This window comes from Micromys minutus, assembly GCF_963924665.1.
Source record: "Micromys minutus genome assembly, chromosome: 19".
NCBI lineage: Eukaryota > Metazoa > Chordata > Mammalia > Rodentia > Muridae > Micromys > Micromys minutus.
In genome coordinates, this window is record NC_137954.1 from 44,723,900 (window position 1) to 44,739,961 (window position 16,062).

At 37.6% G+C, this 16,062-nt stretch overlaps 1 pseudogene across 1 annotated transcript; it reads right to left on the reverse strand.

Annotated features, from left to right (window-relative positions):
* Positions 1-448: 448 nt before the first annotated feature.
* LOC308433216 (growth/differentiation factor 9-like) lies at positions 449-1,777 on the reverse strand (annotated as a pseudogene). The gene is made up of 2 exons: positions 1,600-1,777; positions 449-1,463 (listed from the first exon to the last, which is right to left on the reverse strand). The product of its transcript is annotated as a growth/differentiation factor 9-like (transcript).
* Positions 1,778-16,062: the final 14,285 nt, after the last annotated feature.

Consider the following 16,062-nt stretch of genomic DNA (forward strand, 5'->3'; position numbering starts at 1 on the left):
GTGACATATTATTTAATGTACAAATCACCATTAAATATGCATATCATAAATATTTTTAAACCAGCACAGTAACAAGACAGTCCTACCTGTGAGCAGAGTGGCATGTGAGGGTGCCAACAAAAACTGGTTTTCTAAATATCTGGGCAAAAACTCTGCAGATCCATTCAAGGCCAAGGCCTCTGTGGCTTTGGACAGTGAGTAGCACATCAGCAGTGGGTTCTTCAACAGACACTGAAACAGAACAGGTCATATACCAATGGTTTAATCTCATCATGTAGTAATCTGCAGAACTAGCTTCCTATTGTCTAAGCAGAAAGTATGTAACTATGCAAACAAAACTATATAGTGTTCTAATAGACACATTTCATATGAGACTGTAGCTTGGTTTCTCTGCAGTAAAGATATATTTTTTTTTTTGTTTTTTTTTTATTCTATAATTTCCCTTGGTCTATGGCACTGAGGAGTCCAGCTTCTCATAGATGGTGTTCTGGACCATGGTGTGCACAGGGGAGCCGTACAGATGCCTGACCATCCTGGGACAGTCCCCTTTACTGTACATATAGTCAGGTTGTGTGTATGAGGAGACACAATCCAGTTGTATCTTTTGAGCTAACTAAAACTCAAGTCTGAAGTCATGGAGTTCACACTCGTTTGGGGGAAAAAGAAACTGTTTGAAGTATTCACTGAGAATGAAGGATGCTGTTGGGAGTGGCCCCTTGGCTTCTGTATAGATGGCTTTCTGCCCTCGATGGTGCTGGGGAGATCTTTCCACCTCTGTAAACTCCTTTCACAGGATGGGCAGCCGTACTGCCCCGGCTGGGAGGCTGTGTAGGCTTCCAGGTGGACTGCAGGGACTGCAATGTATGGTCAGACTGAGAACTCGTGTCTTTGAGATGCAGGAAGAGCGAGGGTGGCACTGAGAGAGGCACCCTAACCACGCTGTCCTCTGGGGCCTGGTCTTTTGTTAATGTAAAATTGAAGGACATGTAAATGCTCCTCTTGAGGCCACCAGGGGCTGAAGGAGGGTGGTCACATCCATCTCAATCCATCTGTTTTCCCTCAGGGTGAGTATGGTGCTCTTGGGGGCTCCCTGCCAGAAGACATAGGCTCCTTTCTCACAAGGTCACACACGCAGGTCACAGTGGAGGAGGAGGCAGCCGAGTTGTTCAGAGTGTGTAGGAAGACCAATTTGAGAAAGTGTTCCATGGCAGTTACTGGGTCTAGATTAAACAGCAGGTCTGCCTTTGGCAGGTGTCCTGTCACCTGGTTGCTAGGAGCCTGCTCCTGCTGGGCACAGGGTCTAAAGAGCTGCACCTTATTGTAGAGGTGACTTCTGCTGCATTAAGAACCCCCTCTTTGGTAGCATTTGCCTTATAGAACTTTTTCTTGTAGTAGAGTCAGGTTGCAGCTTAGGGTTGCATCTTGCCTATCAGATAGAACCTTAAAGGCAGGTGTGTGTGTGTGTGTGTGTGTGTGTGTGTGTGAGTGTGTGTGTGAGTGTGTGTGTGTGTGTGAGTGTGTGTGTGAGTGTGTGTGAGTGTGTGTGTGAGTGTGTGTGTGTGAGTGTGTGTGTGTGTGTGTGTGTGTGTGTGTAGAGGCCAGACCTGTCAGTCCCATCTATAGGCAGCAGCAAAGACCAAGGTTCTGCCTCAGACTTCAAATTTTTACTGGCTCCAGTGTGAGACTCTCCTGTTGAAGCCTGAAAGCTAAGGCCAGCAAGAAAACACAGCTAGGCAAAGCAGCAAACCCCCAACAGGAATGTGCTGGGAAGTGCCATGGCTTGGGAGAACTAGGAAGGAGCACATCTCCCCATGCCCCAGTCTTCTTCCAGTGTGCTATGTAATTTTGCATCACATCACATATTAACCAGTTCTCAATGCATTAAATTTTTCTGTCATCTTCAATCTCACACCGTTACAAATGTGGTGAGTAAACCCCCTATCATGTTCTTTTGATCTCCTATGAGAGTATCTTTACAACTGTGGATATTTGGAAGAGATTTTTGGATATTGGAGGCTGTGGTGGTTTGAATATGCTTGGTCCATAAGGAGTGGTGCTGTTAGGAGATGTGCCCTGTATTACGGAATTATTTGGGCTTTAGAAGTCTCCTCCTATGCTCAGGCTCCATCCCACTGTAGAAGAAAGCCTCCTCCTAGCTGCCGAAGATGCCAGTCTCATTCTGGTTGCCTGTGGATCGACATGTTGAACTCTCACCTCTATGTCCAGTACCATATCTGCATAGACATTGCCATGCTTCCTGCCTTAATGATAATGGACTGAATGTCTAGTGCTTTGTAAGCCAGCCCCAATTAAATGCTGTCTTTTATGCCTTGGCCATAGTGTCTCTTTCCAGTAATGGGTATTCTTAAAGCCAGGCTTCTGAATACTTTATTTTATTTCTTTTTATACAGATTTCCTTCCTGATTCTATCAGTTTACCTGACTCTTCACTGCTATAGATATATTTAGTTTTCCTCATGAAATTTTTGTGAATCTTTATTAAATGAGTTTCTGATTTATATATAAATCAGTTTACAATCCAATTTTAAACTTAGATAAAAGGTATATAACTACCAAGGCACACATCCAATTATGACTGTTTAAAGCTTATATACGTTCATGTACAAAAATGAAACCCTAAGTCAATACTAAAAAATATTATTTTTAATAAGTTTCACCTTGGAATCAAAGCACAATATAGTGAGAATTGTGAAACATTGGTGAAGGAAACTGAAGTAGGCACAGACAGCAAAATGATAATTATGCAAATAATTAATGCTGGAAAATGAAAAACTTATCTATATATTCAATGCACTTCAACCACAATACCAGCCATGTTATTTCTGAACTATCAAAAACAATACTGAAATTCATATAGTATATAAAAAGATGCCAGTTAGTTGAATTAATCTGTAACCCAACCAAGCTAGAAGTGTCAGGATAGTTGGTATCAAGGCATCCTATAGAAAAGCAATAGAAAAAGAAGCACTGCACAGGTAGAAGGCACAGATGACAGTGAGCCAAAGATAGAGCTCTGCAGGTCCAGTCATCTATAGACAGAAAATTTTTTGATATAGGGACAAAATGAAGAAGAGACAGGTCCTTCTATATACATATGAATGTCCACTTACAGATAATTGTAAATTACCTCCATCTTTCATTCTGTAGAAAAAGCCAACTCAATTAAAATGTAAACATACAACTAGAAAGTGTGAATCTGCTAAGGTGGAACATAAAGGCTGCACCACTTCAGTCTGAACAAAGGTATTTTTTTGTCTATGAGTCCAAAGACAGAAGCAATGTAGAAAAATGAGATCAATAAACAAACAAACAAAAAAACCAAGAGGATTCTATGTATGGATGAGAAAATTATCATAATCTTGATACACCCTCAAAATCATGTATTATAAGATTTCTATAGGCAGCATGAGAGAGGGTTACAAAACTGCCTTTAATTATGCAGTACATAAGACTTCATATTTTACATATTATATCTGTACATAAGCTTTTTAGATGTTATTCATAAGTCCCAATTTATTACTTATAGTTTCATTGACCTGGGCCTTAGTAAATAATGTTTTTATACTGAAACAAACAAAAAAAAAACCCAATAACACTGCAATGAAGATACAATATTTTTAGATGTTATTCATAAGTCCCAATTTATTACTTATAGTTTCATTGACCTGGGCATTAGTAAAAAATGTTTTTATACTGAAACAAACAAACAATAAAAACACAATAACACTGCAATGAAGATACAATCTTTTGTTCTGAGTATGCCTCAAAGAAGAAATATAAATAACTGAGGAATGATACATAAAATGTGAAAGATAGTTAGCCATTAGGTAAAAAACTCAGGTGACAGCAGATGCTGGCGAGAATGTGGAGAAAGAGGAACACTCCTCCACTATTGGTGGGGTTGTAAGCTGGTACAACCACTCTGGAAATCAGTCTGGTTGTTCCTCAGAAAATTGGCCATACTACTACCTGAAAACCCAGATATTCCACTCCAAAGATTCTCCAACATATAATGAGGACACATGCTCCACCATGTTTATAGCAGTCTTATTTATAATAGCCAGAAGCTGGAAAGGACCCAGATGTCTATCAACAGATGAATGGATTCAGAAAGTGTGGTACATTTACACAATGAATTTACTACTCAGCTATTAGAAACAATGACTTCATGAAATTCTTGAGAAAATGGATGGATCTAGAAAATATCACTCTGAGTGAGGTAACCCAATTACAAAAAGAACCTATGGTATGCTCTGACTGGTAAGTAGGCAAATGGATGGAACTAGGGACTATCATCCTGAGTGAAGTAACCCAGTCACAAAAGAACACACATGGTATGTTTATCACTCACTGATAAGCAGATACTAATCCCAGAAAGCTTGGAATACCCAATACCCAAGAAACAATTCACAAACATTATGAAGCTGAAAAAGAAGGAAAGCCAAAATGGAGATGCCTCTGTCCTTCTTAGGAAAGAGAACAAAACTCTTATGGGAGGAAATGCAATCTAATAGAGGAACAGGGATTGAAGAAAAGATTACCCAGAAGCCACTTCACCTGAGGATGCAACACATAAGCAGTCACTTAATCCAAGCACTATAGCTGGTCCCAAAAAGTACTTACTGGCAGAAACCAGACGGAGATGCTCCATCAGGGACCATGCTAGAGTCACATAGATACAACTGAACATTTTTGCAGCTAACCATCAGTCTGAGCTCTGGGATCCCAATGAGGTTGCTAAAGAAAGGACCTAAGGATATAAAAGGGGTTGCAACCTCATGGGAAGATAACAACATTATCAAACAACCAAACTCTCCAAAATTCCCATGGAGTAAAACACCAACCTTTTATTTTTTGTTAATTAAACAACTATTTTAAAAAACAAAGATAAATGTACAGATTTTAAGCATTTTGGCATAAAAGTATAGGAATACATTTTTGTCGGTACTTGATTTTTTTTTTAAGTTTAGATGGTATGCATTAAAATCTTACTAGTTACAATGAGCATAGAGTACATGTAAAACAAGATGTAACCTGGAAATAGTCAAAGTTTTCTTGATGTGTAAAGATTAAGCATAATGGTTTTTCATTTTCTTATTTTTTTTTCTTTTTTTTGGCCTTTTTCTTGAACTTCATATAGTATGTGAGTTGTTTTGGGGGTGTTTAGAGCTTTCTGTGGTTAGTATCCAATTATCAGTGACTGCATATTATGTCTGTTCTTTTGTGACTGGGCTATCTCACTCAGGATGATATTCTCTAGATGCACCCATTTTCTTAAGAATTTCATAAAGTCATTGTTTCTGATAGTTGGGTAGTAGGCCATTGTGTAAATATACCACAAATGTGTATCCATTCATCTACAGAAGGATATCTGGGTTCTTTCCAGCTTCTGGCTATTATAAATAAGGATGCTATGAACATTGTGGTGCATGTGTCTTTGCAGTATGTTGGAGCTTCTCTGGTGTATATGCCAAGAAGTGGAATAACTGGGTCTTCAGGTAGTACTATTTCCGATATTCTGAGGAATCGCCAGACTGATTTCCAGAGAGGATGTACCAGTTTACAACCCCACCAACAGTGGAGAAGTGTTCCTCTTTCTTCTCATCCTCTTTCTTCTCACCAGCATCTGCTGTCATCTGAATTTTTGATCTTAGACATTCTGGTTGTTGTGAGGTGGAATCTCAGGTTTGTTTTGATTTGCATTTCCCTGATGACCAATGATGTCCAGCACTTTCTTAGATGCTTCTCAGCCATTATATTCCTCAATTGAGAACTTTTGTTTAGCTCTGTACCCCATTTTTTAATAAGGTTGTTTGATTCTCTGGTGTGGAACTCCTTGAGTTCTTTGTATATCTTGGATATAAGACCTCTATCACATGTGGGGTTGGTAAAGATCTTTTCCCAATCTGTTGGCTGCCGTTCTGTTTTCTTGACAGTATCCTTGGCCTTACAGAAACTTTGCAATCTTATCAAGTCCCATTTGTCAATATTTGACCTTAGAGAAAGAGCCATTGGTGTTCTGTTCAGGAAATTTTCTCCTATGCCTATATATTCTGAGGTTTTCCCTACTTTCTCTTCTAATAATTTCTGTGTAGTGCAGTGGAGATCTTTGATCCACTTGCACTTGAGCTTTGTAGAAGGAGATAAGAAAGGGTCTATTTTCACTCTTCTGCATGCTGAGTGCCAGTTGGACCAACACCATTTCTTGAAGAGGCTGTCCTTTTTCCATTGAATGTTTACAGCTCTTTTGTCAAAAATCAAGTGACCATAAAAGTAAGGGCTCATTTCTGGATCTTCTATTCTATTTCATTGATCCATGTGCCTATTTCTGTACCAGTACCATGCAAGTTTTAGCACAATTGTCTTGTAATATAGCTTGAGGTCAGGGACAGTGATTCTTGCAGATGTTTTCTTGTTGTTGAGGATGGATTTCGATATTCTAGGTCTTTTGATATTCCAGATAAAATTGTACATTGCTCTTTCCAACTCTATGAAGAATTGGGTTGGAATTTTGATGGGGATTGCATTGAATCTGTAGATTGCTTTTGGTAAAATAGCCATTTTTACAATGTTGATCCTCCCAATCCATGAGCATGGGAGATCTTTCCATTTTCTGAGATCTTCCTCTATTTCCTTCTTTAGAGATTTGAAGTTCTTGTCATACAGGCCCTTCACTTGCTTAGTATTTCATATTGTTTGTGACTATTGTGAAGGGTATCTTTTCCCTAATTTCTTTCTCAGCATGTTTGTCCTTTGAATAGAGGAAGGCTACTGATTTGTTAATTTTATATCCAGCCACTTTGCTGAACTTGTTTATCAGCTGTAGAAATTCTCTGGTTGAATTTTGGGGTCACTTACATACATTATCATGTCATCTGCAAACAGTAATGTTTTTACTTCTTCCTTTCCAATTTTTATCCCTTTTATTTCCTTTTGCTGTCTAATTGCTCTGGCCAGGACTTTCAGTCCTATGTTGAATAGGTAGAGGAGAGTTCTGCACACTTTGAGATTCCTATTGTTCCAGTTGTGTATGTAGCTGAGGTATCTGACAACAATGTGAGATGAGATTTTGTTCCAGAAAGGACATGTTTTCCCAATATAGGGGATACCAAGGCAATGGGATAGAGAGGGGTATCAGAAGAAAGTGCACCTTTGTGAAGGCAAATGTAGGGGGAAGGGGATGGGAGCAGGGCAGAATAAAGGGATAACATCTCAAATGTAAATCTAGAGTATTTAATTAAAAATAGAAATGAATATAAAAGCTACAATGAGATGTTTCTTATCCCTGTTAGAATGAGGCTACAGTCTACACATAAAATTCTCCTCATAATCTCTCTGAGTTTCTAATATAACCATTCTATTTGGGGAGAATTGGGATCTTTCATGGGGCAAAATGTTTAACTGAACAGAGTGTGCACCACAAGGACAGTTTTGTGCTTTATTTCCTGGTACTACTTTCTTGACTCTCTCTGTTTATATAACAAGTCATGATATGATGAGGGAATTCAGCCACCTGTTTTTTCCTCCCTTATACCTGCCTATAGTCCCTGTCTTCTCTGTCATAATATAATGCATTACTCAAAATGCTGGGCCAAATTAAATTCTGATATTAATCTCAAGTTGCTTTAGAATAGGAATTATAAAATTTTAAACAGAAGTTCTGTCAAGGTTGTAGAAAATGAATTGGTTTGCATTGTTTGTGGAGATGTAGCTATTATGAAAAAAGAATTGATGTTACTTAAAGATCAAGAACAGATCTGACATAAGATTGCACTACCTCATATATAAAAATATAAACATTCATATTTCTTAAAGTTTTAAGGATTCAGACTATGGCAATTGTTCTGTTCTTTTGGCTCAGGTAGCACAATCTCATACATTTTACTGCATGACCAGGGCAAAAAAAGGACAGAAATTAATGGATGAGACTTTCACTGTCCCATTCAGGAGCCATGTCTAATGACCTAAGTAGAATTCCCAAAATATTTTAATGTTTCTCTGGAAAATAAGCCGTTGTACCATATTAAATTTAGGACACTAAATAACTCTTCCAACCATAGCACTCACAAAGAAAAATAATCATCATACTAAACAAATAATTGCATCTGAAGTTAATTGGAAATAGTTATATCTGAAGGCCCAGCTATATCACTGCTATGTGTATAGTCAAAAGAGCCTACACCTTACCACAAGGACACAGCCTCCTCTGTGTTCATAGCATCCTTATTCTATTAGCCAGAAGCTGGAAACAACTCAGATGTCTCTCAACTAAATAACATACACAGAAAGTATGGCTCATTTACACAATGGAATATTTTTTTCAGCTATTAAGTGTGAGAACATCATGAATTTTTGCAGACAAATGGATGGACCTAGAATATATATCATACTGTATAAGGTATCCCAGACCAAAAAGGACATATTTGGATATTAGACAAAAAGTTGAGAATTCCCATGATAAATCCCACAGACTTTAAAAAGTTTAAGGAGAAGGAAGACATAAGTGAGGATATGTTAATCTCAATAGAAGAAGGAATAGATGCAGAAGGAGAGAGATACCTGGGTGAGAGAAGGGAAAGGTTGGGAAATGGTTCCCAGAATCAGTTATGGACCAGGGGAAAACAGGAGAGAAGCCCAGAGGGCTAGGGGAATAAATGGAAATATTCGTGTGTGTGTGTGTGTGTGTGTGTGTGTGTGTGTGTGTGTGTGTGTGTGTGTTTGTGTTGAGGGGTGTGAGGTGGGACCTCTAGAAAGTTCTAGAGACTTTGGATGTGAGAGGCTACCAGCACTCAATGGAAAATATCTTAGTCAAAATACCCAACAGTGTGGAGATGGAATTAAAGAGACCATCTCCAGCAGATAGACAAGGCTCTCAGAGATGGGATCACCAAAAATTTTGACCCAGAATTGTTCCTATCTTATAGAAATGGAGGGTCAAAAATGGAACAGAGATTAAAGGAAAGGCCATCCAAGGACTGGCCCAACTTGGGATCCATCCTATGGTTAGGCACCAAACCCTGAAATTGTAACTGATGCTATTCGTTGCTTGCAGACAGGGACCTAGCTTGGAAGTCCTCTGAAATGCTCTAGCCACAACAAAGGCAAGCACAGATACTTAAAACCAACCACTGGACCGAAGCCATGAACTCCTATGGAAGAGTTAGGGGAATGATTAAAGGAGAAGAAGGGGATTGCAACTTTATCAGAAGACGAACAATGTCTATTCACCTGGACCCCTACGTGCTCACAGAGGCTAAGCTACCATCTAAATAGCATATAATGGCTGATCCAAGTCTGGGCGCATACAAGAGGACTGTTTTGTTTGTCCTCACTAGGGGACTATGTATCTAATGCTGTATAACCATGATGCCCCAGGGACAGGTATGCGGTAGGGGACATCGAGGTGAGGCTTAGTGCATGGGTGTGGGTGAGGGGAGTAAGAGAGTTGGTGTCGGGAGAACCTTCTAGTAGGCAAAGGACAAAGGGGATAGAAGGTGAAGAACTTTTGGAAGGGCACTGGGAAATGTATGCAACATTATTTATTATTAAATTATTATTTATTGCTAAATTATTATTACTAAATTTAGCATTAATAAAACAATTAAAAATTAAATAACATAAAATTAAAATGCCCATTTTTAAACTTTACAAAGTATTGTTAACTGTCAGCTTAGAGTTGTTTAACTCCTGCATTGTTAATATATATGCATGTAACATTTGTATAGAATTAATATTAAGTAGGCTAGCCGTGTTCTTGAATAATTGAAACCCTACTCTTTTTCTGAGGTTTGAGAAAGGGTAAATATTGAAAAGTGTCCTGAGTAATGTAGTTCAAATTTAAATTAAATTAAATTAAAATTGAAGTCTTACTGACATAAAATCACTTACTGCAAAGGATTTATGAAATAATAAAGAAAATCTGGAGAATAGTTGCAGGTAAAAATAAATCTTATATAACGATCTACTTATTTTTGACAGAATTTACATGTACTTTGATAAAGACAATTCAACCCCAAATATAAACTTGTCAACTCCAGTAGTTAAATAGGGCCCCCAATGGAGAGATAGGGACACCAATCCACCTTCAAATTTTTTGAACTAAAATTGCTCCTTTTTTTGCTTACCAAAAAAAGTACAGAGACTGGATGAATCTCCAACAAGTAACCAGCCCAACCTGGCATTCATGAGCAGGCAACAAACCCTGACACTATTACTGCCGCTATGTTGTATTTGCCAAAGGAAGCCTAGTACAGCTGTCCTCTGAGAGCCTCTACCAGCAGCTGACAAACAGACACAGATGCACAGAACCAAGCTTTGGACTGAGGTCTGGGACATCATGTATGGAAGAGTTAGAAGAAGGATTGAAGAAACTGAAGGGAATGGCAACCCAATAGCAAGACCAACAATGTCAACTAACCTGGGTCTCTGCCAGCTCCCAGAGACTAAACCACCAACTAAGAAGCATATACCTGTTGGTCTGAATCTCTGGGCACATATGTAACAGAGGGCTACATTGTCTGGTCTCATTGGAAGAAGATGTGCCAGATCCTGTAGAGACTTGATGCCCCAAGGAAGGGAGATATGAGAAGTCTGCAAGAGGGACCATGAATAAAAATAAAAATGACAACTCAGTTTTTCACAGAGATTAAAACAAAATCCTTACATTCAGATGAAAGTAAGAAAAACCAAGAACAGTGAAAATCATCTTGTGCAATAAGAACAGTGCTAGAGGCACAAAGTGATATCAAGTTATACTATAGAGTCTCAGTAATAAAAATAACATACTACTGGCAGAAAAATAGACTGGTTATTCAATGGAATAGAAGATCCACATATTATTCCATGCAACTACAGTCACTTGAGTTTTGACAAAGAAACTTAAAAATACAGAATGGACAGGATAGCCTCTTCAGTGAAAGATGCTGGAAGGGAAAGAGAAAAGAGCCATAGTGTATTTTAATTTTAAAATAAAGTTTAAAAGAAATTTAATATTTTGAGTAGAACAATAAGCAGTGAAAATAAATATTATCAGGAAAGTGAAAGTCACTGGGAATTGGGAAGCTAAAGATAAGTGAGTTAGACAAATTTAATTGATATTCTGAAGACTTTTGGAAGTTCTATTCAAAGTATAAAATTCACTTAAAATTAATGAGTCTCTATGTAATAATTATAACAATGCAATCTATGGGCAAAAAAGAAACTTTTAAGTAGAACAAAGCACATTCAAAGTAGAACTAGGTACGGGAAGGTGCTTCCTCTGCAGCCTGGAGTCTGTTACTCCAGGAGGCATGTTTCTTATGTACAGAAACAAAGGATTTTATATCAACCTTGTGATTTGTGGGTTTTTTTGTCTGTGGAAGTATGTGTTGACACATGTTTTTCTAATTCATATCATCTTGTTAAATGTCAGTATTTATTTAGTCAGAGAAAATAAGAACAAAATCACATCATTTTCAAAAACAAATCAAACTTATAGCTCTGGCACCATCCATTCCTAGTACTAGACAGGTCTTCAAGAATAGCCAACAAAGGATTCTTTCTATCCATTATAACAAAACTGAATAATCTAATAGGGGACCTCAAAACTTTCACCCAAATTTAAGAACATTTTTTGTTATTTGCTTAGCTCTATATGAAGATTAAGCAAGTAAACCTATCTATTTTATGAAATATTTTATAGTATTTTAAATAAGATGTATAATATTTTAAATAAAAACATTTCACTATACCCAAAGAGAATGAATCAAATCCTGAAAACTAGATCCATATTTTATATCATAAAACTTCTTGTAAGAGGAGATAGCGTCCTTTTCATGTTTTTTTCTTAGCTTGTGTGCACCTAGAGATAACAAATAAAATAGTCTTATGTTGAAGTCAGTAAGAAAATATACATCATGCATTTGTGTACATTGCAGTAGTCCCAGTTATTCATGGAGATACAAGGGAGTTATTTTGAAACAAACCAAACCCAATAGTTCTTCCATAGCAGCGCATTGCAAAAGACAATTGAAGATGCAAAATTTCACATTAACATTGCCAAATTCTGAAGTTGGCCACTATGTATTTCTCTTAACTACTGGAAATGGGTTCCTTAATTTTCAGTGGTCCTTATAGCTGAGTTAATTAGTTCCAATTTAATGGAGAATTCAACAGCCACATTCCATATGGCACAACCTTAAAATGCATCCCTCCAAAAAATAACCCTCTTTCTTATATCACAACATGTTTTGTGGTAATAAAGGACACTACCAAAGGAAAACTTTTCGTGATAGTACATAGTAATAATGTACTTGTACTGAAATGCAACTATAACGTTTTAATTCCCATACATTTATCATTACACCTTTTCTCACTTAACATGTTTTTATGCAGTGACCTCTCACAGCACCTTTATCTTTTGTTCCCACATAGCCCCTGTTCTCCCTTTAAGTCCCACCAGTATAAGCATCTCAGCATTTTTCCTGAAAATGCTATGAGTTTTCCTTACATCTAAGTGAAGTGTCACTCAGGTACACATTTCTCTGATTGAGTCCTTTGTTGTCATGTTTCCAGGCGGCTTTTATATTATGAATGTTGTTATTAGTGCAGAAACTGGAATGACAGTTTCACATGATGGCAACATATGTGTCATTAATAACAGATAATCTGGATGATGGGAGAGGGAATCTTAATTAGCATTTCTCTGCTTGCTGAAGGTGTAAACTACTTGCTTTTAAACAGTTTATGTTAGTATATAAAGTATTTGATTTGTAATGTTATCTTCATGCATATATGCCATCAAAATCTGTTCTTACTTGTTCCTTCTCCCTTTTGCTCCTCCATACACCAACAACATTTTTCATTTGATTTTTGCCTCCTGTAACTCTCATGATTTTCTTATGTATTATCTGTATTTCATTGTTGCACATCCATGTTCCTTAAGCTCTTTTTAGATAGTCATAAAATCTCTTTTTAGTCCTGTCACACCAAAACCCCTCCCTCCACCATACACATGAACACACAAATACACACATGTATACATGCACATATACACACATGTATACAGGAATACATACTTTTATATTGGCATTCTACATATGAAAGAAAAATACTTTGTATTTGAATATTTTTTTTAGAGTTTTGCTGATTTGACTTAAATTTTCTAGTTCTATCAGCTTTATTAAAATGTTTATGATTAAAAATGTTTATGATTTAATTTTTATGTATAGATGAATAAAATTTCACAATTCCATAGGTGTCAGAATTCCTGTGGGTGTCAGACAAAGACACCATGAAAAGGTGAGAATGCAAACAGTTCAAATTGACTTTGTTAACTTGGATCAACCTTGTGAATGCATAGCAGTTTATTGTAAGCACATTTAAACATATATTATTTGAAAAAAGAACTTTCTTGGTGTAACACAATCCCTGATGCACAAAGGAACACTAATTGGATCCAAACCACCTCAATGTTAGTCATTTCTCTCAAGAACATTTGTTCTGCAGATGGTCTACCTGTAGTAGCTTTAGGGCCTAAGGAAGAGAATTGCCTGCTCTCAGTAATTCTCATGGAGTTCATTTAGTTTATTACCTACCTCTGGTCCTGGTTGTGGGAACTTTGTGAAGCTCCTGGGTCTATGGATAGTGTGAAAGTCATTTAGACTACTAGGTATCTCAGATCCTCATGGAAGCCAGGGGAGCCCCTTGGTAACATGAGTCACTTAGTCTATTAGCCACCTCCAGTCCTGGTTGTAGGACTTTGATACATAGCCTGGCCCAACAGATAAATCAGATCAACAGGCTATTTGTTACCTCTAATTCCTGACTTTGTGGATGGAACAAACAGGTTGTACATCCATTTCTTTAAGAGTCAATCCTACATGCTTAACATCCCTGCTTTTCCTAGAGACCTATGGTTACAAGGACCTTCATGCTCTCAACACATAGGTAACACACATTCTTTTTCCCATTAAACTATTTATAACCATATAGATTGGATCTATTTTATAGTTATTTTAAATAGTGATACAATAGTAAAGGTATCTCTGTGATAGAATACATCAGGTATATGTAGACATATGTAGACACAAACTTTTTGGGCACACTGTAATATTTGTCCTTGTGTTATTCAAAGGCTGATTTCTCTGTCCTCATAACTTTTTCCAATATGGACACAGCATTGTTATGCTTCTTCAAAAATATCTTGTCTCAAATTTGTGTAAACAATCTTTACCATTTCTTCTATTACCTAATGGGAAGACGGGAGAGAGAATAGGGCAGGACTCCCAGCAGCCAGGGAGACAGACAAAGAGAGAGAGAGAGAGAGAGAGAAAGAGACAGAGAGAGAGAGAGAGAGAGAGAGAGAGAGAGAGAGAGAGAGAGAGAGAGAGAGAGAGAGAGAGAGAGAGAGAGAATCAGATTTGCCACGAGGAAGAAAGAAGAAAGAGTTCATAAACATCAGCTGGAGAAAGTACAAGTATTAAACGGATGTTGGCTGGTAGGTAGCCAGATGATCATAGGACATTGAGATATTGTGAGATGAATCTTGGAAATGAATCTCGGTCTCTTTGTCTAATTATTGGGGACTAGCTAAGATAATTCATTTTATAGGCATACATATGGAAGAGTGGTACAACTAGGTCAAATAGTAATTTTATTTTAAGCTCTTATAAAATATTTTAAATATGGTATGTCTGTGTATGTGTGTGTGTGTGTGTGTGTGTGTGTGTGTGCACCTGTGAAGACTGAAGGTGCAATTATGAGCAAACACACGTTCTGAAAAGTGGTATGAATTTTTAACTTATAAGACATCTCTCCAGACCCTTATTTTCAGAAGGTTTTGAGAAACCTCCAGAGTTTATGTGTAACTGTATAAGTTTATATTGCCACCAGCAGAGAATAATGGTTTCTATTTCCAACATAGACATTTGTACTATATCCTTGATTCCAGTTATTCTCTCAACCTTAAAATGGGACTTCAATGCAGGTTTAATTTCCTTTTTTTTCTGTTTTTTTTCCTCTTTTTTTCTTTTCTTTTTTACTGACTTTATTGGATATATTTTATTTACATTTCAAATGTTATCTCTTCCTGGACTCCCCTCCTTATCCCCTATCCCACCCCTCTCTTCCTGCTTCTATGAGGGAGTTCACCCAAACACCCACCTCTCTTACCTCCTCTCCCTGTTGTTCTCCTACACGGGGGCATGGAGCCTTGGAAAGACCAAGGGCTTCTCTTCTCATTGTTGCCCCATGAGGCAATCCTCTGCTACATGTGAAGTTGGAGCCATGGGTCCAGTTGTGTGTACTCTCTGGATAGTGTGGTTTAATTCCTGGGAACTTTGGTTTGTTGGTATTGCTCTTATGGGACACAGTTCTCAGTTATATATTTGGCTACAAGCATCTGCCTCTGTATTTGTCAGGATCTGGCAGAGCTTCTCAGGAGACAGCTATATTAGTTTTCTGTCAGCATGCACTTCTTGGCTTCACTTCCAGGTGGCACAGTGTCTGGACGGCCTTTCCTTCAGTCTCTGCTCCAAACTTTGTCTCCATATTTCCTCCTAAGAATATTTTTGTTTCCCCCTCTAAGAAGGACAGAAGAATCTGCACTATGGTCATCCTTCTTCCTGAGCTTAATGTGGTCTGTAAATTATATCTTGGCGATTTTGAGCTTTTGGGTTAATAGTCACTTACCAGTCAAAGCATACGATAGGTTCTTTTGTAATTGGGTTACATCACTCAGGGTGATATTTTCTGGATCCATCCATTTACCTAAGAATTTCATAAAGTCATTGTTTTTAATAGCTGAATAGTACTCCATTGTGTAAATGTATCACATTTTCTGTATCCATTCCTCTGTTGGCAGACATCTGGGTTTATTCCAACTTCTCACTATTATAAGTAGAGCTGCTATAGACATGATGGATTATGTGTCCTTGTAAGATGTTGGAGCTACTTTTGGGTATATGCCCAAGAGTAGAATATCAGGGATATCAGGTAGTACTGTCAATTTTCTCAGGAACTTTCATACTAATTTCTAGAGTGGTTGTACAAGTTTATAATTCCA